Genomic DNA, 19566 nt, shown 5'->3' with positions numbered 1-19566 from the left:
GAATGCGAAAATGTTTTGTTGACACCGACCTACATAGGGATGAACGATTACCACGATAAAATAGGGGAAATCAAAGCTCATACGGAAAGATATAGGTGTTCATTCTTTCCGCGCGCTGTACGAGATTGGAATAATGGAGAATTGTGAAGGTGATTCGATGAACCCTCTGCCAGGCACTTAAATGTGATTTGCAGAGTATCCATGTAGATGTAGATGTAGATGCAGAAGTTGCACAATAAAAGGTGTCAAGTGGGTCCGTTGTTCGGTTTCGTCATATACCGGATTAGTTCGGAACACTTGATGTCGACTTCCCTGTTTGTTCATTTCTTCCAACGCCAGCGACCTAACAGCTGTAGTGTCAAAACTGCGTGGTGAAGCTAAACATTGCAGTTTCTGGTCGTAGCGTCGGGCGCCGATTACGTCAGCATTTTCCCTGACATATCTCCACCCACCTAAAGACCAATCTTGTCATTTAGATTTTTGTTCATCATTTTCACCAACTGTGCTTGAATATTTTGCTGGTGTGAGGAAATAGCGCACTAGTTTAACGCAACTGGCGTGCTATTTCTTCCCATCAGAAATCTATCTATTGCACTCACACCGCCACCGCCCAGTACAATTGGACTTCTTCTTTTCGGCCACATATACTTGCTTCGCACAGTCAAAGAGAAAAATTGGACGTGATGAACGCTAAAACTAGTAAGAGTCCTTCACACGGTGAAAGTAAAATCATGTTGTACCACAATCTCGAAAGAACAACTTTAATTATTTACCGAAAATTGTGAATAAGTACAATATAAAATAGAAATATCGGCACTCGATGTTGTCATTTTGATGTCGATATACAGGATGAAAATATACCACCGATATATATCGACATTTTTTGTTGAAAGTATCGATATACCTGTTTTTGTCAACAGCCCTAGTAGACACTATGAAAGCAAAGTTTTTCGCGACGTCATACTTGTACAAAACGTTCTCCGATTTATTGTCGCGTCATTCCTTAGTAAAGACTCAAGATTTCGCTGATTATCACCATCGCACTCGTGATAAGCAACTGACCGTCCTTAATGCTGTTTTTATGTCCTTATAGGGCACAAGGATGGCTCCAGCAGAGGCCAAATTACTTTTTCCGTATTCTTAGGAACGTGCGTTTAATTTTCTTCAATTTCGTCCATCTTCATTTAATCGTTATGTTGACAACATGTTTATGGTCTGGCCAAATGGTGTCGAAGTTGTTTAGCAACTTTTTTGTTATTATCATTTATTTATTTGTCCTTCCGAGTAGCAACTCGATTTAGCTATCAATAACATATAGTCATAATGTTCACAAAACGGATAAAAAAATACAGAAATGGAAATTAACAACTAGAGAAAGCTCAAACCGTCACAGCAGTGTCAACCATCTTTTTGCAATAATTAGATTAAAAGGTAGTTAAAATTGTGTTGAGTTACAGTTCACACCATTCCTGAAATATCTTCAAAAGCAAGACAGAAAAACAGAACATGTACACCACTGAAACCTAGAGATTGTGCACAGTACTCTTGAGGAACTTAACAATCACTTTATAAAGGCGAACGTCTTTGGTAAATAAAAGAGAAATAGCTGATTGAGAAAGGTGGTATCCGATACTCAGCAGTGTCTTCAGAAAGTCCAACCGTTCGCAGTCAAATTAGGGATAAATAAATAAGATGTGGCTGACATCAGCTTCCGACTCAGAATCACACTCACATGCCTTCGAAGAGTGAACTTTGATCCGATGTAGATGCTGAGGAAAAGAGGCGTGATTGAAGCGAAGTCGTACGATGGTAGAAATCGTGGATCGGTCCAAATATGTCCTCATGAAGCACGGCTGTGAAGGATCCCGAGGTTGGAGCACTGCGTAATAACTGCCTTTCGTTTGCCGGAAAACATCCCACATCTCTTGCCATTTTTGGTTCGCGTGACTTTTGACCTCACGTAAGTCGGTCACCCTGTGTAATGCAAGCCGACGCACTGAGATTTATATCTCAGCGCGCAGAGCTTCCACCATCCAGTCCAGAAGACAACCAATTTAAAAGCTTTGGTATTCAGAGTTACCAATGGTTCTGACGACAACCACTTTAATTCCGAAATGAACCCTCAGAAGTACATGATCCGAAAGAATGGCTTTGGGGCAGTTAATATGAAGTTGGCACTTTGCAAGAAGTGGGAACGAAAAAGATAGTGAACAATCTCGTGAAGAGCCACAGATTGCGGTCCTTTCTTTCTGCGGTTCTACATTTAGCAAAACAGGCAAGCTCCTCGGAAGAGGAGAAATAAGACCACCTAAGAATATAAAGGATGTGCTGCGCCCCGTAAAAAGACACTCTCGCCCTCGGAGCCCCTATCATTTGCGGAAGCAACTACGTCGGTCATTCCATCCGTACCATTACCGAACACTGACGACACATTAAAAATCAGTAACTTAAGAAATCATCAGCTGTTGAACACTTACTAACAAATAAAGACAAATGTCTGGCGAAACAAAAGCTTTTTCCCAGGTTTCTACATACTGGCTAAAGAGACAGTAGAAACGGGAACATGCGTAAACTGTGACAGTGATGCGTGAAAGTGAGTTGTCGACATTGCGAAGAAACCAAGAAATTCGCCGAATCGTTTACTCGCCAGCGGGAGTCATGCCGCTACCAGACCAGACACAGACACCACGACGGGTGCGTGACGTAATATTAACGTATGCCGACCAATCAGAAGCCGTCCGTGGGCTCTACAAGGCCACCACAGAACACAACCAAGACAGTTAGATGCTCCCGACAAAGTTGGGAACTGACGAAAGCTTGACGTTTAACCCAGAACCGACGCAGCAAGAAAGTCGAAGATGTTTTATACAAAACTTCCTGGTAGATAAAAGCTGTGTACCGGACCGAGACTCGAACTCTCTGCATACGATTCCTCAGGCAATCGCTTACGCTTATCTATGTAAATACTGGGCTAACTCCTCCTGCTCTGCCCTGGGGATACAACACGAACTGTTAAAACTATTAAAACTCTCACGATTCATAAACAGATGCGCATACAATGTGTCTTCATAGTTAAAGTGAATCTGACTGTGAGGTAGGAAACGCCTCCAATGATGGAAATACGATTAATCATTACTATTATTAGATTATTCGATAACTACAAGTAAAGACCTCGTTATGTGGGAATGCTACATTACAGGAATTCTTCTTTGCAGTCCAAGAACTTTGCATTCTTTTTATGGTGGCCGTTTTTCTTTCCTCTGTCCTTCCCTTGCCCAGCTATCCATAAGTGACTTACACTTTGTCCGGTCGGATGTGTCTCTTCGGTCTCACGAAGCCTGTTCAAGGTTCTTTTCATACCTTCCTTGCATATTTGTCGAAAGCTTTGTATCTGCTTTCAAGTATACTAAACACCTGTCAGCCTCTTCTCATACTTCCTAAACAAATATGTGTTAAACTTTATCCTCTTTTTCTGTCACCATTAATGTTCCGTTTTCCTGGTACAGTTCTTCCCTTCCTCGCAATCAATACTGTCCATGATGTTAGTCAAGTGCTTTTTCAAAGGGTTCAAGCGAATATGATAATAATAATGATAATAATAATAATGCACCAACTAGGAGGTATGAACACCAGTCGTTTGATGACTACATGAAAGCGAAACCTAGTCACTTTCCCATGTTCATTTCTGTGTTCCAAATGGGTGACAAGTGACACCGGACCAAGCAGTGCTCTTCGATAACCTTAACCGACTACCATTTCCTGGTCCAGAAATCTACACAAAAAAATCTATTTTTCCTACCATTCATAGCCACTTGCTTTCCCATCTACACGGCAAACTAACATCAGTCGGTCACCCACAGAAATCCACCCCCATCAAACTCAAATCGTTTCTACAGCAATCCTTCGGTAAGGCCTAATGTAAAAAAGTTACTGCACGTGCGAAAATCTGATCCGATGTAAGTGGGGATCTGCTGGTCCTAAGGGGATGAGATTAAATCAATAAATATTCTTTTCCGTCTTTTATGATCCTCTCTATTGTAGTTCTGACTGTGATCCAGTCAGAACCGCAATATCAACCGCGTAGTTGACAGTCTTCATCCTTTCTGTTCATGTTACTGTACCTCTTCCTTTTTCAATACTTTGTTAGTTACTCAGCATAAACATTGTAAAGCGTTGTTGCCAACATTCTTGCGTGACATACACTATTCATTTCATCTCTTTTCTAAAGACGTCTCCTTCGTATCAAATTCGGTTAATTTTAACACATTCCATTATTTCACTTAAATCATGTACAATTAAAAGAACGTGCAGCCTAAAAACCAGTATTATTTCTTCTTAGTCCCCTTCCCGTTTCAGCCTTCCCACAAGTGGCAGAATGAAATGACAAAAAGTGGGATTCAAAACGATCCTCTCAATTTAGTGATCCGTATCCTATCAGACAAATAACAATCCCTCAGAATTTCTAGAATCGCCGCGGGAAGTGGCAACCAAACGCCTACTGAAGTTATTGCGCAGAATCTAAGTGGCTTGAGACATACGTTTGGAGGAAAGTCAGCGATGCAATAAGAAAGATAACAAGGACAAATAAATGAGATAACGTTCGCATAATCAGATTAGCAGGCCATGCTTCCACATTGTTGACTAGAATCGTATACAGATGAATGGAAAACATAATTGATGACCTGTTGCACGACGATCATTTTGTCTTCAGGATATGTAAACGGGCCAGAGAGGCAGTTTTAAACAATTTGAAGGAAGACAGTATTTCATGCAGGTTGTCTCATGAAGAATGGGCAGTATTCAAGGATACGGCATGCACTATCAGTTGAAGTAAAAAAACGTCGTATTGACATATGGCCTACTCCAAATGGTTTCCGAGAGAGAACTAATTTAATGTACATATATTTTTGGGCCATTGTTACTCACTTATGTGTCTTACAACCCAAAATTCGTTTGTTGGATAACTGAGGACGTTCGTTTTGCTACGCGGACTGCGTTGAACTTCCAACATGACGGACCTCCACCGCTATTTATATTTACAACTACATTTGCATCTACATATATACTCTCCATACCACTATGAAATACGTGGCAGAGTCTGTATCACATTGTACCAGTTACTAGGTTTTCTTTGCGCTCCATTCACAAATATAGTGCGGAAAGAATGATTGATTAAAAACCTTTGTGCGTACTGTATTAATCCACCATTGTCCTCACGATTCCTACGGAAGCGATGCGTAGGGGGTTGTAGTATCATCATTTAGGAGTGGTTCTTGAAACTTAGTAAGTAGGCTATCTCGGGGTAGTTTACGTCTCTCTTGAAGAGTCTGCCAGTTCTGTTTCTTCAGCATCTCTGTGACACTCCACGGATCAAACCTATGAGCATTATGCCACCCTTTTCTGTGTACATCTGTTATTCCTATTCTGTACGAGTCCCACACACTTCAGCAGCATTCTAGGATGTGTCCCACATGTCATTTGTAAGCAGTCTCCTTTCTACACTAATTGTAGTTCCCTATTGTTGTACCAATAAATCGAAGTCTAGTATCTGCTTCACCCGGGACCAAGCCTATGTGATCATTCCATTTCATATCACTACAAAGTGTTATACCAAAGTTTATCAGCAACGTGAGGGAACATCTCAACCGCACATACCCTGACTGATGGATTGGTCGTAGTAGCACAAGTAACTGATCACCAAGATCGCCAGAACTTACGCCTTTAGGTTTTTAGGATTCCGTACCTCAATAACAAAATGCTATCCTCCTGTCTGTCTGTCCGACTGTTAAAAACCCTTTTTCTCGAAAACGAGTCGACGTATCAAGTTGAAATTTAGGTCACAATCTGAGGTGTATTGCTTCTTGGCGGTGCAAAAAATTGAACTTACGAAGTCCGTGCAACCAAAAGATAGGGAACGAGTCGACGTATCAAGTTGAAATTTAGGTCACAATCTGAGGTGTATTGCTTCTTGACGGTGCAAAAAATTGAAGCTACTAAGTCCGTGCAACCAAAAGATACGGCTGAAACTTCCTGCCAAGTTAAACCTGTTTGGCGGATCGAGACTCGAACAAGTGCCCGCGAAAGGCAAAGGTCTCGAGTTCAAGTCTGGTCCTGCACACAGTTTTAATCTGCCAGGAAGTTTCATATCTGCGCACACTCCACTGCAGAATGAAAATCTCATTCTGGAAACATCCCCCAGGCTGTGGCTAAGCCATGTCTCCGCTATATCCCTTCTTTCAGGAGTGCTGGTTCTGCAAGGTTCGCAGAAGAGCTTCTGCGAAGTTTGGAAGGTGGGAGACGAAGTACTGGCGAAATTAAAGTTGTGAGGAGGGGCCGTGAGTCGTGCTTGGGTAGCTCAGATGGGAGAGAACTTGCCCGCGAAAGTCAGCTGCAGAGTGAAAATTTCATTCTGAAAAGATACGACTATTTATGGCACATATTTTGATACTCGCAAACAATTTCATCAGAACCTAAAGAAAACTTCTCGTTGGCCTACAATTACGAAATTTGGCAGAAAGGAAGTTTTCACAGTACATCCAGAGAAAAAGTTCGAAAACTGCAAACTTGTAATTATATAACAAGAAAAACTTTTCTGTCATTCCTTATCTGACTGTCCATTCGTGAAGACCCCGTTTCCTCAGGAACGGGTAGACGTAAGAAGTTGAAATTTATGTCACGTACTGAGGTGTATGGTCCCTTGGCGCTACAGCTGCTTTCATGTCGGTATGCAACGATATCCCTAGTCAGAAAATCAGGCCTCGTTAGTGCATTGTGTAGGAAAAAAACGCATAGTTTTCCAAAAAGTTAGCTTCTAAGTCAATGCAGTCAAAAGATATGACTATTTAGTCACATATTTTGATACTTGCGAACTCTCTCATCAAAAACTTTGGGGTACTTCCCGTTGGCGTAAATCATGAAATTTGTCAGGCAGAAAAGTTCACAGAACAAGTAAAGGAAAAAGTCATAGAATTGTAATTTTGAAATTAACCACACGAAAAAGTATTTCTGTGGTCATTTGTTATCCGACATCAAACTCGAAATTTAAAAAAGCGGTAGTTCTGAATTCAATCAAACTGTTTCTCACTGGTAAAAGTCAAACATGAGGCAAGGAATGACTCTATTGCTAACATGACGCATATCGGCATTTATCAGTCATCAGATATATGGGAGCCATTGTTGCAGGTAGATATGATGTTTCAAGTTGTATGTGAAACGAACATTCCCCAAACGTCCCAAGCAGCGGCTTCTGTCGCTTTTGCCTTAAACAGACTCTGCCTTTATAATGGCACAGTGTATGCTTCAAGTACTTTCGTCACTCAGTCGAGCGGCAGGTTCATTTCACTTAATTACAGCTTTTTAATAAGTGCATGGAGTTTGTCGACGTCACCAGCCCGTGATCTCGCTGTCGCGTTCTCGCTTCCCGAGCACAGGGTCCCGGGTTCGATTCCCGGCAGGGGCAGGGATTTTCACTTGCCTGGAGATGACTAGGTGTTTGTGTTGTCCTCATTATCATTCATGACAAGTGGCGAGACTGGACTGAGCAAAGGTTGGGAATTTGCACGGGCGCGGATAACCGCGCAGGTGAGCGCCCCACGAAACAAAAACCTCAACATCATGTTTGTTGGCAGCAATCTTCTTTCTCCTAATGAGCCACACATTATTCCCAAGCACTAAAATCCAGAATATTCTGCCTGTAGAAATGTAAATTTAATTTTGCACTTTACATGATGCATGTGCCGTAATGTATTTCATTTTTCAAGGGTGACGTTGCTTTTTTAGATTTTATTTCCTTATTTAAAAGTTTTTGCTTAACGTCCATTTATGACGCGACAGTTTATTCTTTTAATTTTGGCAAGAATGAACAGTGCACGTGCCTCTAGAAAAATGCAACATGTTGTTCAACAAAGTATTCACAAAAAAAAAATGGCTCTGAGCACTATGGGACTCAACTTCTGAGGTCATTAGTCCCCTAGAACTTAGAACTAGTTAAACCTAACTAACCTAAGGACATCACACACATCCACGCCCAAGGCAGGATTCGAACCTGCGACCGTAGCGGTCTCGCGGTTCCAGACTGCAGCGCCTAGAACCGCACGGCCACATCGGCCGGCTAAAGTATTCACACATGTAGAAAAAAAGATGATTCCTCTGCTTGTTGTCGCATCATGTACAGTCGTTAAGTTGTAGATGGTATGGATACTGAAACAAAAACATCGATATTTTGTATCGATACTGTAACAGATGTAATGATCATTAGTTAAATGTCGATGTACAGTACATGTGCTGAATTTGTAGATTAGTTTTTGAAACTATAGGAAAATATCCAAGTGAACTCTTAACAAATGCTGGAAGATTTTCTAACTACAAGCACGTGTTAACGAAAACGGACGTTCACACACTTTCGAGGACCTCTGAATACTGACTGTCGTACATTACAATACTTCTAATATGGTAATACTATAATTTTCGTACGCCTTCAAAGAATAAGATTTCTTAAAGAAAAACACAGGGATATTAAATTAATCATCCTCTTTTGTAATTTCAGTTCCAATCACCTATAAAGTTTTTCATTGCTTTAACTTATTTTCATTTTAAATACGTGTTACATCATTTTACTTCGTTTCACCGATATATTTCAGGTCTTTTAGCGATAATTTTCCAGGTACTTTAAGCCACAAAAATCCGTGCCCTGCTGTTACAGGTCCTTTTTCATATTCGCAAAATTAATGAATCCTCCCTAGAGCAGCAGCCACCCCCCCCCCCCCCCCCCCGACCACCTCCCGCCATCCTCCTTTGGGTAGTCATGCATTCAGCCTGCGAGTTTGAAGTCTTGTTGTCACGAACCGTACTAAACCACTTCTCTACTTCTCAACAAAATCTGAGCGACTGCAACGTTTTTCAGCAAAAAGATTGAAAACGATAATTTCTACTTGAGAGAACTACAATAACCGACCGCTGTCAAACATCAGATCTTCCGCACTTTCAGGCTCAAATTCCTCATATACGGAATATGTAATGTTACTTGCGCATATCAGAGAAAATAGTCTGAGTCTTCAACCCACCTGTCAATATTCAAAAATAAGTAATGTGATTATGAAGTACGGTATCTAGAAAGAGGATGACCAAAATTTCAGGTAATCAAGTTAGAAGCAAACATCTGTACGAATTCACACTGGAACCATGCAAAGTACCGGTAGTGCATGGATGCCTTCATGCTATATTTAAATGTCAATAAATCAAAGATTCTTAGATAGAGTGTCTCCCTTTTTAACTATAAATTATCTACATTGTTATAATTTGAATATTTATTACTATTTGTTCGCCCACTGGTAAACAGCTTTATTGTTTTCAGCAAAAGACCAGTCAAAAGTAACCACCTCGACATTTGCCAAAAATTATTTGGTCTAACACTATAAGAATTACAATGGCATCTTGCGTATTTAATTCCGCTCTAGCTCAATTTAAGTGACAAGCTTTAATGAATGCTCGACGTTCCACTTTTTAAAAGGATTTTGTGACGACTGTGTGCGAATGGTAAAGTCATATCTTTTGTGAAGTGTGCTGCATAGAGCTGTATAAAATTTCTCTGCGTTCCTGTGGTACAATTTTAACCACTATCCTGCACACATGCTGAGTCATTAGTGGCTAATACTGAGCTGTCACCATTGTTACCGCTGACGATTCTGAATGTTTCTAACTACTGCAGTGGCAACGTGAAAGTGACATGACACTGCCCCGTTTGTAATTAGCTCACAGCTGTCTCGTTTCTCATCTTTATGCCGTGAGCTGCTTCCTTTCTTTTGCAAGCGAGGGAAAGAGGTACGTAACGACGTAGAACATTTGCGCCTTTTTTATTTCCTTAATCAGGACTGGCTTTTGTCGTTCTTAATGTTGCCTCATCAAAGCTATTGGTGACGAGGAGGAGGCGTGGTCTACGTCGGCAAAGTAATCTCTTTGTCTGTGCGCTTGAAGTCTATAGCGAAACTTGAGGATAAATTTAACTGGTCTGAAAAATTCTCTAAATCTAAAACCAGTTTAACCGACGCAGCATATCAAAGCAGTTACACTGCGCGAGGATTCGACCTAAGCGTGTTTTGCAGTGTAATAGCTTACATGTTGCATTACGCTAGGTGGTCAATAAACACACTGCAATCTAAGTGGAACGCTCAGTACTTAGAGAGAAAGGCAAATATGTCAGGGTATTCTCTTAGTGTGTCTCCTAATCATTGTGTCATTCACAAGCAGGTAATGAAATTAAACTCTAATTTCCTCAGTACCTTTCTCTGTCTTATTTATGTTCCCTTAGTACTTCATGGTGTTGAGGGAACCTCTATAGAAAACACTAGACACCGACATTAGTTCAAAATTTATGGATAATGCATCAACACTAGGGATGAATGAATCTTGAAAACAACTCAGGATTTCATGCCTTACAATTTTACATATGCGAAAGATATGAAGCATCTTTCCATCTTTGACCGTTCAGCTAATCTGACCAGTTTGACTGCTAAAGTTCCCGGCAAAATTCAAGAGAGACTTTCGTTAGTCGCGTAACATTTCGAGTTTATCGCCAGCCGTACAGCGATCATAGTGATCATTCAAAGCGCACAGCACTTCTGTTAGCCGTCTACCGTGCTGTTTCGCGCTACCTCTTCAAATAATACATGAGCTTGAACTCGCACTATATTTCATTTGCTTTGTTAAAACATTCACTGCTTCCAACGAACAGAACCACTGGGAACTCAGGTGTGTTCTGTGCTGACGTTGTCCTTAGTCGAAAAAGTTTCGAGAGTGGACTAATACAACATAGAGAAAAGTTAAGATGGCGCTTTAATGCTTCAGGTGTCCTATATGGCGCAACGCCGTGAACGATCATACAATCATGTGAAACATTCAGAAAAACCCTTCTTTGGGATGTTATCGAAATGGCCAAGTGACGCCGGACTGTCCATTATGTGGTGAATGCGGTGACCCTTCATGTGAATTTCTGCAGTTTGTCGTTTTGTGGCAGGTCGTATTGATAACATCAAGTCTCATCACCCGTGACAATTTTTTCCATGACAAGACTGTCCATGTTTTGCATTTCAATCAAGTAGCAGCAGGCCTCCACGTGTCGTTATTTCTGCTCTGGAGTCAAGATGTGCGAGACAAACTTAACACATTCTTCTCCCTTCTTCAAAAAATTCTTGAGAATGTCTTGAACAATAGATTTACAGATGTTGCTGCACTGCGGTTTATGACTCAACGTTGACACACTACGGTCGCATGCCAACTACTGAACACCACCTGCTTATAACGGGCTGATCGAATGTACATCAGTCGTGCACAGTTACTAGTTCAAGCTACCACCGTAATTACTGCCCTGACGTCACTTCTACACCAGAAATAAAATCAGTTTTCGGACTTTTTGGACGGACGGTGTAAGCGAGCGGCATGAGTCAGTAGCACCTGGAGCACAAATGTTTTGACGCAAAATGAGTACACAACTGGATCTGCAGTGCTTCACGAGGCTGATGTTCATGCTAATAATTACAGCAAGTTCCTGATTTCCTCGATTAACACGAATCCAAGGCATCGAGGGTACAAAAAAACACGGCTAATCCAAAATACACATTTTTACATGGCATGCTATTAATTTCATTTACAAATCAAGCTACGCGTCATATAAGCAAAAACCCGTTTCAAGTTTCAATTTCTTACTGACTGTGGTACTTATTTTCCGGAAATTCAGATATTTAGTACAGTGGAATCAGTTTCGTCCTGCATACTCTAATAACAGATCAACACATTTCGTTATCACCACGGGCCTGATAAGAGGTTCCTCGATCGTCTTCGACTGCTTCCTCTAGTGAACACTGTTAAATACAGGGTGCGTCAAAAAATTTATACACACTTTGAACTGTCACAGATAATTTATTTCCCATTCTACAAGGTTAAATATCTGTGAGAAAGTAATGTTACGTTTCTTCAGCAGGGCAAGGAAGTAACTGCACCATGGCGGACGTGCGTTTGAGCTTTATAGCGCGGAATACAGATAATTAAGTGGTACTGGAAGTTTGAGAATGTAGCTGCGGTTCGAAGGCAGTGGAGAAGTGAGTATGGTACAGAACCACCTTCAAGGTTAACAATTACACGTCTACGGGACAAATTCTAAATTCGTGGAACAGTGTGTGATGTGCATAAAGGTCGATCAGGGCGACCTCGTACAGCTACAAGTGATGATTCCACAACTGCGGTATTGGAACTGTTTCAGCGTTCGATTCAAAAATCTTCAAGGCAAGCGGCACGTGAGAGTAGTGTAAGTGCTAGTAGTGTGCTACGCATTCTGAAGAAAGGCAAGTTTCGTGTGCACATTCCAAGGCTGGTGCAACAGCTAAGTGACGACGATCCAGATCGAAGGTTACAATTTTGTGAAAGGGTTCAGGAGATGGTGAGACGTGAACCGGGATTTATGGGTAGCATACTTTGGTCGGATGAAGCCCAATTCAATCTCAGTGAAACTGTGAATAGGCACAATTGTGTGTACTGTGCTGAAGATAATCCTCAAATTACAGTGGAAAAGGCTGTGAATTTGCCTGGTGTAAATGTGTGGTGTGGTTTGTGTACAAGGGGACTCATTGGGCCTTTCCGCTTTGAAGGTACTGCTACTGGAGAAACGTACCTAACAGCGCTTGATGACTCCATATTCCCTGCCATTCGTGCATTATACGGTAGTGATGAGTTTTATTTCCAACAAAATGGCGCCCCACCGCACTATCATAGGGGCGTACGAGCATACCTGGATCACAATGTGTCAGGCCAGTGGATAGGACGCAGGGGACCAATCGAGTTTCCTGCACGCTCTCCAGACCTCACGCCGCTGGATTTCTTCTTATGGGGCACAGTAAAAGGTGAGGTGTACAAACGTAAACCACGTAGCCTGGATACACTTTGGAAAGAGATTCAGGCGGTGTGCGCAGAAATCTCATTGGACACTTTGGTACGATGTCCGAAATCAGTGGTGACTCGAACTTAGGAATGTATTGATGCTGAAGGCCACCAGTTTGAATATTAATCACATTTGCGAAGTACATTTATTTTTTCAATTGGACTTAAAGCCTCCCATTTCCAGAAATTTAACATTGTAGAACGAGAAGCAAATTTTCTATGACGCTTCAAAGTGTGTATACATTTGTTTGACGCACTCTGTACATTAGGATAGTCATTTAACCACTCGCGGTTGCTACTGTCGTCTACGTCTCTCCATTAACGAATTTTTTGCACCACATCGGTCAAACAAGTAGCAGTATCACGTTCCTCACTGTTAGAACTTTCGAAATTCCTTTCAGAGGAAGGGGCTGCATGTTTTCTTTTTGTCCCAAGCCTTAAAAATACCACGTATTACATCGATCACCTTCAGGGATTTCCAGAAACTAGGACTGTCTGAAACTTCTTGCACAAGTTGTTTGATGAGATTAAACCGGTCGTGAGCACATCTTGGTTCGTTGTCTGTATGAGCGGAGTAACACAAGGTGGAAGGTACCTATGTAATCATTGAACATAATCCTGTGTTAAGTATAGCGCGTTATGTTCTAGGATCCTTTGCCTTTTCGTGTTAATCCTCAGTTTTCATGCTACTTCATTCTTCGAACGTTAACTGAAAAATCCGGAGCTTGACACACGTAAAAATAAAAACGTTCATAGTAAAATGTTTTTCATTCATTACCCTCATGATTCGCCTTCCTTTGCGTCAGCGTCCGTGTATTAGAGATCTCTGCAGGATAAAACTTTCACGTTTTACATTCCCTTAAGGCCGCAGTACACTTTTATCCAGGACAGGTTGATACGCTCTTGGTAGTCTAAGAAGTTCTCGAATTTCAGACATTACTGGACGATAACCCTTAGCGCATAGAAATTCTGATCTTTACGCTGTAAAATCATACTATTAGTTCCAACAGCAGGCAAGCAATCGAGAATAATCCAAGTGTCAGTTGCTTCTGCAGTTTGAGTAGTGATCGCCGCTGATGACGTAAATTTTCTTTTCTTTTAAATAAGATCTATTAAGCGCTTACGCATCTTTCTTCTCTTAAGTATTATGCTGGGATACTTCTTCATGCCAATTCTCGGCCGCACACTGCAGGGGCAATGAAGACGCTACTGCAGCGTTTCCGATAAGAATTGTTGATAACCGCCGGCCGCTGTGGCCGAGTGGTTCTAGGCTCTTCAGTCTGGAACCCCGCGACCTCTGCGGTTGCAGGTTTGAATCCTGCCTCGGGCATGGATGAGTGTGATGTTCTTAGGTTAGTTAGGTTTAAGTAGTTCTAAGTTCTAGGGCACTGATGACCTCAGATGTTAAGTCCCATAGTGCTCAGAGCAATTTGAATCACTTGAACAAATAATCCTGAGTTAATAACGAGCATCAAAACCGATTCAGGGATTAGTGAACACAGGGCTGTCGTACCAAGATTGAATATTGTAAACCCCAAATCCTCGAAAAATAAGCGAAAAACATACCTATTCAAAAAAGCAGAGAACAATTCATTTGACGCCTTACTGAGAGACAATCTCCACTCCTTCCAAATTAATAATATAAATGTAGACCAGATGTGGCTTGAATTAAAAGAAATAGTATCGGTAGGAATTGAGAGATATATACCAAATAAACTAACAAACGACGGAGCTGATCCTCCTTGGTACACAAAACGGGTTAGAACAATGTTGCAGAAACAACGAAACAAACATGCCAAATTTAAACAGACGCAAAATCTCCAAGATTGGTGATCTTTTATAGAAGCTTGAAATTTTGCGCGGATTTCAAAGCGAGATGCTTATAACAGTCCCCACAACAAAACTTTGTCTCGAAACTTGGCAGAAAATTCAAAGAGATTCCGGTCGCTTCTGAAGTATGTATGTTAGCGGCAAGAAACAATCAATACCTTCTCTGCGCGATAGCACTGGAGATACTATCGAGGATAGTGCTGCCAAAGCAGAATTACTAAACACAGACTTCCGAAATGCCTACACTAAAGAAGACGAACTATTCCAGAATTCGAATCGAGAACAGCTGCCCACATGAGTAACGTAGAAGTAAATATCCTCGGAGTAGTGAAGCAATTTGAATCACTTAGTAAAAGTAAGTCTTCTCGTCCAGACTGTATACAAATTAGGTTCCTATCAGAGTATGCTGATGCACTAGCTCCATACTTAACAGTCATATACAACTGTTCGCTCGACGAAAGATGCGTACCCAAAGACTGGAAAGCTGCACAGGTCACCCCAATATTCAAGAAAGGTAGTAGGAGTAATCCACTAAATTACAAGCCCACATCGTTAACGTCGATATGCAGCAGGATTTTGGAATATATATTGTGTTCGAACAATATGAATTACCTCGAAGAAAACGGTCAATTGACACATAGTCAACATGGGTTTAGAAAAATCGTTCCCGTGAAACACAACTAGCTCTTTATTCACATGAAGTGTTGAGTGCTAATGACAAGGGATTTCAGATCGATTCCGTATTTCTGGATTTCCGGAAAGCTTTCGACACTGTACCACACAAGCGGCTATTGGTGAAATAGCGCGCTTATGGAATATCGTCTCAGTTATGTGACTGGATTTGTGATTTCCTGTCAGAGAGGTCACAGTTCGTAGTAATTGACGGAAAGTCATCGAGTAAAACAGAAGTGATTTCAGGCGTTCCCCATGGTAGTGCTATAGGCCCTTTGCTGTTCCTTATCTATATAAACGATTTGGGAGACAATCTGAGCAGCCGTCTTCGGTTGTTTGCAAATGACGCTGTCGTTTATCGACTAATGAAGTAATCGGAAGATCAAAACAAACTGCAAAATGATTTAAAAAAGATATCTGAATGGTTCGAATAGTGGGAGTTGACCTTAAATAGCGAAACGTGTGACGTCATCCAGGTGGGTGCTAAAAGGAACTCATTAAACTTCGGTTACATGATAAATCAGTCTAATCTAAAAGCCGTAAATTCAGCTAAATACCTAGGTATTACAATTATGAACAACTTAAATTGGAAGGAACAGACCTACCAAGGAGACTGCCTACACTATGCTTGTCCTTCCTCTTTTAGAATACTGCTGCGCTGTGTGGGATCCTTACCAGATAGGACTGACGGAGTACATCGAAAAAGTTCAAAGAAAGGCAGCACGTTTTGTATTATCGCAAAATATGGGAGAGTGCGTCACAGAAATGATACAGGATTTGGGATGGACATCATTAAAAGAAAGGCGTTTTTCGTTGCAACGGAATCTTCTGACGAAATTCCAATCACCAACTTTCTCCTCCGAATGCGAAAGTATTTTGTTGACACCGACCTACATAGGGAGGAACGATCACCACGATAAAATAAGGGAAATCAGATCTCGTACGGGAAGATATAGGTGTTCATTCTTTCTGCGCGCTATACGAGATTGAATTGTGAAGTTGGTTCGATGAACCTTATGCCAGGCACTTAAATGTGATTTGCAGAGTATCCTTGTAGATGTAGATGTAGATTGCACTGTACGCACTGTAAGAAACTATGCAAACTATAAAGATGTACCTTTATACGTCTATACGTATGTATGTATATTCTATATCTCCTTCCAAACCAATGGACCGACTTCAGCCGAACTTCGTACATGTATCACTTACTGCCTGTAAAGAAGCTGTGGGGGTCAGAATCACCTACCTATCGGAGGAGTGAGTGTGAGGATGAAAACGAAGTTTAGCCCACGACGCTCGAATACTCAGACGTTATTCATCCAGTATTTGAGAATGACAGCACTTAGTGACTTGCGCCAAATTTGATACATAATTTTAAAACCTTTCAGAAACTTTTTCTCGCTGACAATCGCACAAAATGATGAAACGGAAAAGCTATTCGCTTACTACATTTTAGCTGCTCATGCAGCAAAATTGCAGCATCAGGTATAAAATTTCAATTTATTACTTCTTTATTACTAATTGTCTTGGCGACACATTTTACAGAGAGTATCTACGTATGCCGCTGAATGTATCTATAAAATTATACTTTTGTACGACACATAGTTCAGGAGATATTATGTCGTAGAGTGAAGAGCCAAAGAAACTGGTACACCTGCATAATATCGTGTAGGGCTTTCTCGAGCACGCAGAAGTGCCGCATCACAACTAATGTCTGAAGCAGTGCTGGAGGGAATTGATACCATGAATCCTGCAGGGCTGTCCAAAAATCCGTACGAGAACGAGGGGTTGGAGATCTCTTCTGAACAGCCCGTTGCAAGGCATCCCAGATATGCTCAATAATGTTCATGCGTGGGGAATTTAGAGACCATCCGAAGGGTTTAAACTCAGAAGAGTGTACCTGGAGCTATTCTGCAGCTATTCTGGATGTGTGGAGTGTCGCATTGCCATGCTGGAATTGCCCAAGTACGTCGGAATTCACAATGGTCATGAATGGATGCAGGTGATCAGATAGCATGCTTACGTCCGTGTCACCTGTCAGAGTCATATCTAGTCGTATCAGGGGTCCCATATTACTCCAACTGCACACTCCCCACAACATTACAGAGCCTCCACCAGCTTCAATGGTTCCCTGCTGACATTCAGGGTCCATGATTCAAATGGCTCTGAGCACAATGGGACTCAACATCTGAGGTCATCAGTCCCCTAGAACTTAGAACTACTTAAATCTAACTAACCTAAGGACATCACACACATTCATGCCCAAGGCAGGATTCGAGCAATTTCAAACGAGACTTGTCCGACCAGGTAACATGTTTCCAGTCATCAACAGTCCAATGTCGGTGTTGACTGGGCCAGGCGAGGCATAAAGCTTTGTGTCTTGCAGTCATCAACAGTAGACGAGTGGTTCTCCGGCTCCGAAAGCCCATATCGAAGATGTTTCGTTGAAGAGTTGCACTTCTGTGACGTTAAACGATTCTCTTCAGTCGTCGTTGGTCCCGTTCTTGCATAATCTTTTCCCGGCAGCAGCGACGTCGTAGATTTGCACTTCATCGCTGCCTCAGAGATGCTGTATGCCATCGCTCGTGCGCCGACTATAACACCACGTTCGAACTCACTTAAATCTTGATAACCTGCCATTGTAGCAGCATCGAGCGAGGTAGCGCAGTGGTTAGACACTGGACTCGCATTCGGGAGGACGACGGTTCAATCCCGCGTCCGGCCATCCTGATTTAGGTTTTCCGTGATTTCCCTAAATCGCGCCAGGCAAATGCCGGGATGGCTCCTTTCAAAGGGCACGGCCGACTTCCTTCACCGTCCTTCCCTAATCCGATGAGACCGATGACCTCGCTGTCTGGTCTCCTTCCCCAAAACAACCAACCAATAAGCAGGAGATTCCGGGTTCGAGTCCCGGTCGGACATTTTCAGCTGTCCCCATCAAGGTATGTCAACAACACCTGTCAGCAGCTGAGGGCTTCAATTAATTGTCATTTATTCTAGAGAAGCTGCACGGTCAACAACAGAGGTTCTTTCGAGAACAGTTACTATCTTCATACACACTGAGCAAAATTCGAAAACGTTTGCAATGAAAAATAGTGATCGCTATGATTTTGCGTTTGGTGCATATTACATAAGATGTTGCAGCGTATGAAACTCAGCTAACATATTGAATTTTTCTTTAGACTTGGGTGGAGCCGGCTACGGTGGCCGTGCGGTTCTAGGCGCGTCAGTCAGGAACCGCGTGACTGCTACGGTCGCCGGTTCGAATCCTGCCCCGGGCATGGGTGTGTGTGATGTCCTTAGGTTAGTTAGGTTTAAGTAGTTCTAAGTTCTAGAGGACTGATGACCTCAGATGTTACGTCCCATAGTGCTCAGAGCAATTTGAACTTGGGTGGAGGTCTCTGTCTGTCATCAGTCTCGAGAAAACTGATCTGACGTAGCACACTCATTTGCTAGCGCACCGCGCCAGAAATAAAGCCAGAATGAAATATCCACATCATTTCTCATATTTCATAAACGGTTTGAGACGTCGAAATGAGATTTTGGCACATGATGGCACTCAAAGAGGATAATAATTTGCAAAATGATTCTTACGCAAAACGTCATTACCTACCGTGTTATTCCACTAACTACAGTCTTTTTCGATGAAGGAATGCAATTCTTAAGAGCTGCGATAGCTGGTGGTAACGATATATCTTATGGGTTTTAGAATAACATATGTGAAGACATTCCAAATTTATTTTGCTCCAAGAATGTACTTTTTCATAAGCTACTGACCTTGTATTTCCTCAGTTCCTCTCTTAACAAACTTAATAAACGACTTTTTCAGAATACTTTTGCAACTGCATTTGTACAAATTGTTAGTGAGGTAAGACTAGCCGGCCGAAGTGGCCGTGCGGTTAAAGGCGCTGCAGTCTAGAACCGCAAGACCGCTACGGTTGCAGGTTCGAATCCTGCCTCGGGCATGGATGTTTGTGATGTCCTTAGGTTAGTTAGGTTTAACTAGTTCTAAGTTCTAGGGGACTAATGACCTCAGCAGTTGAGTCCCATAGTGCTCAGAGCCATTTTTGAGGTAAGACTGTGTAAACTCCGCTGCGTTTTGGAAAGAAAACCAAATTTTAACATGTAAATCAGAGA

The sequence above is a fragment of the Schistocerca serialis genome, chromosome 2 (genome assembly GCF_023864345.2).
Source record: "Schistocerca serialis cubense isolate TAMUIC-IGC-003099 chromosome 2, iqSchSeri2.2, whole genome shotgun sequence".
NCBI classification, from domain to species: Eukaryota; Metazoa; Arthropoda; class Insecta; order Orthoptera; family Acrididae; genus Schistocerca; species Schistocerca serialis.
The sequence above is the reverse complement of the archived record's forward strand: the minus strand, read 5'-3'. Positions refer to the sequence as shown.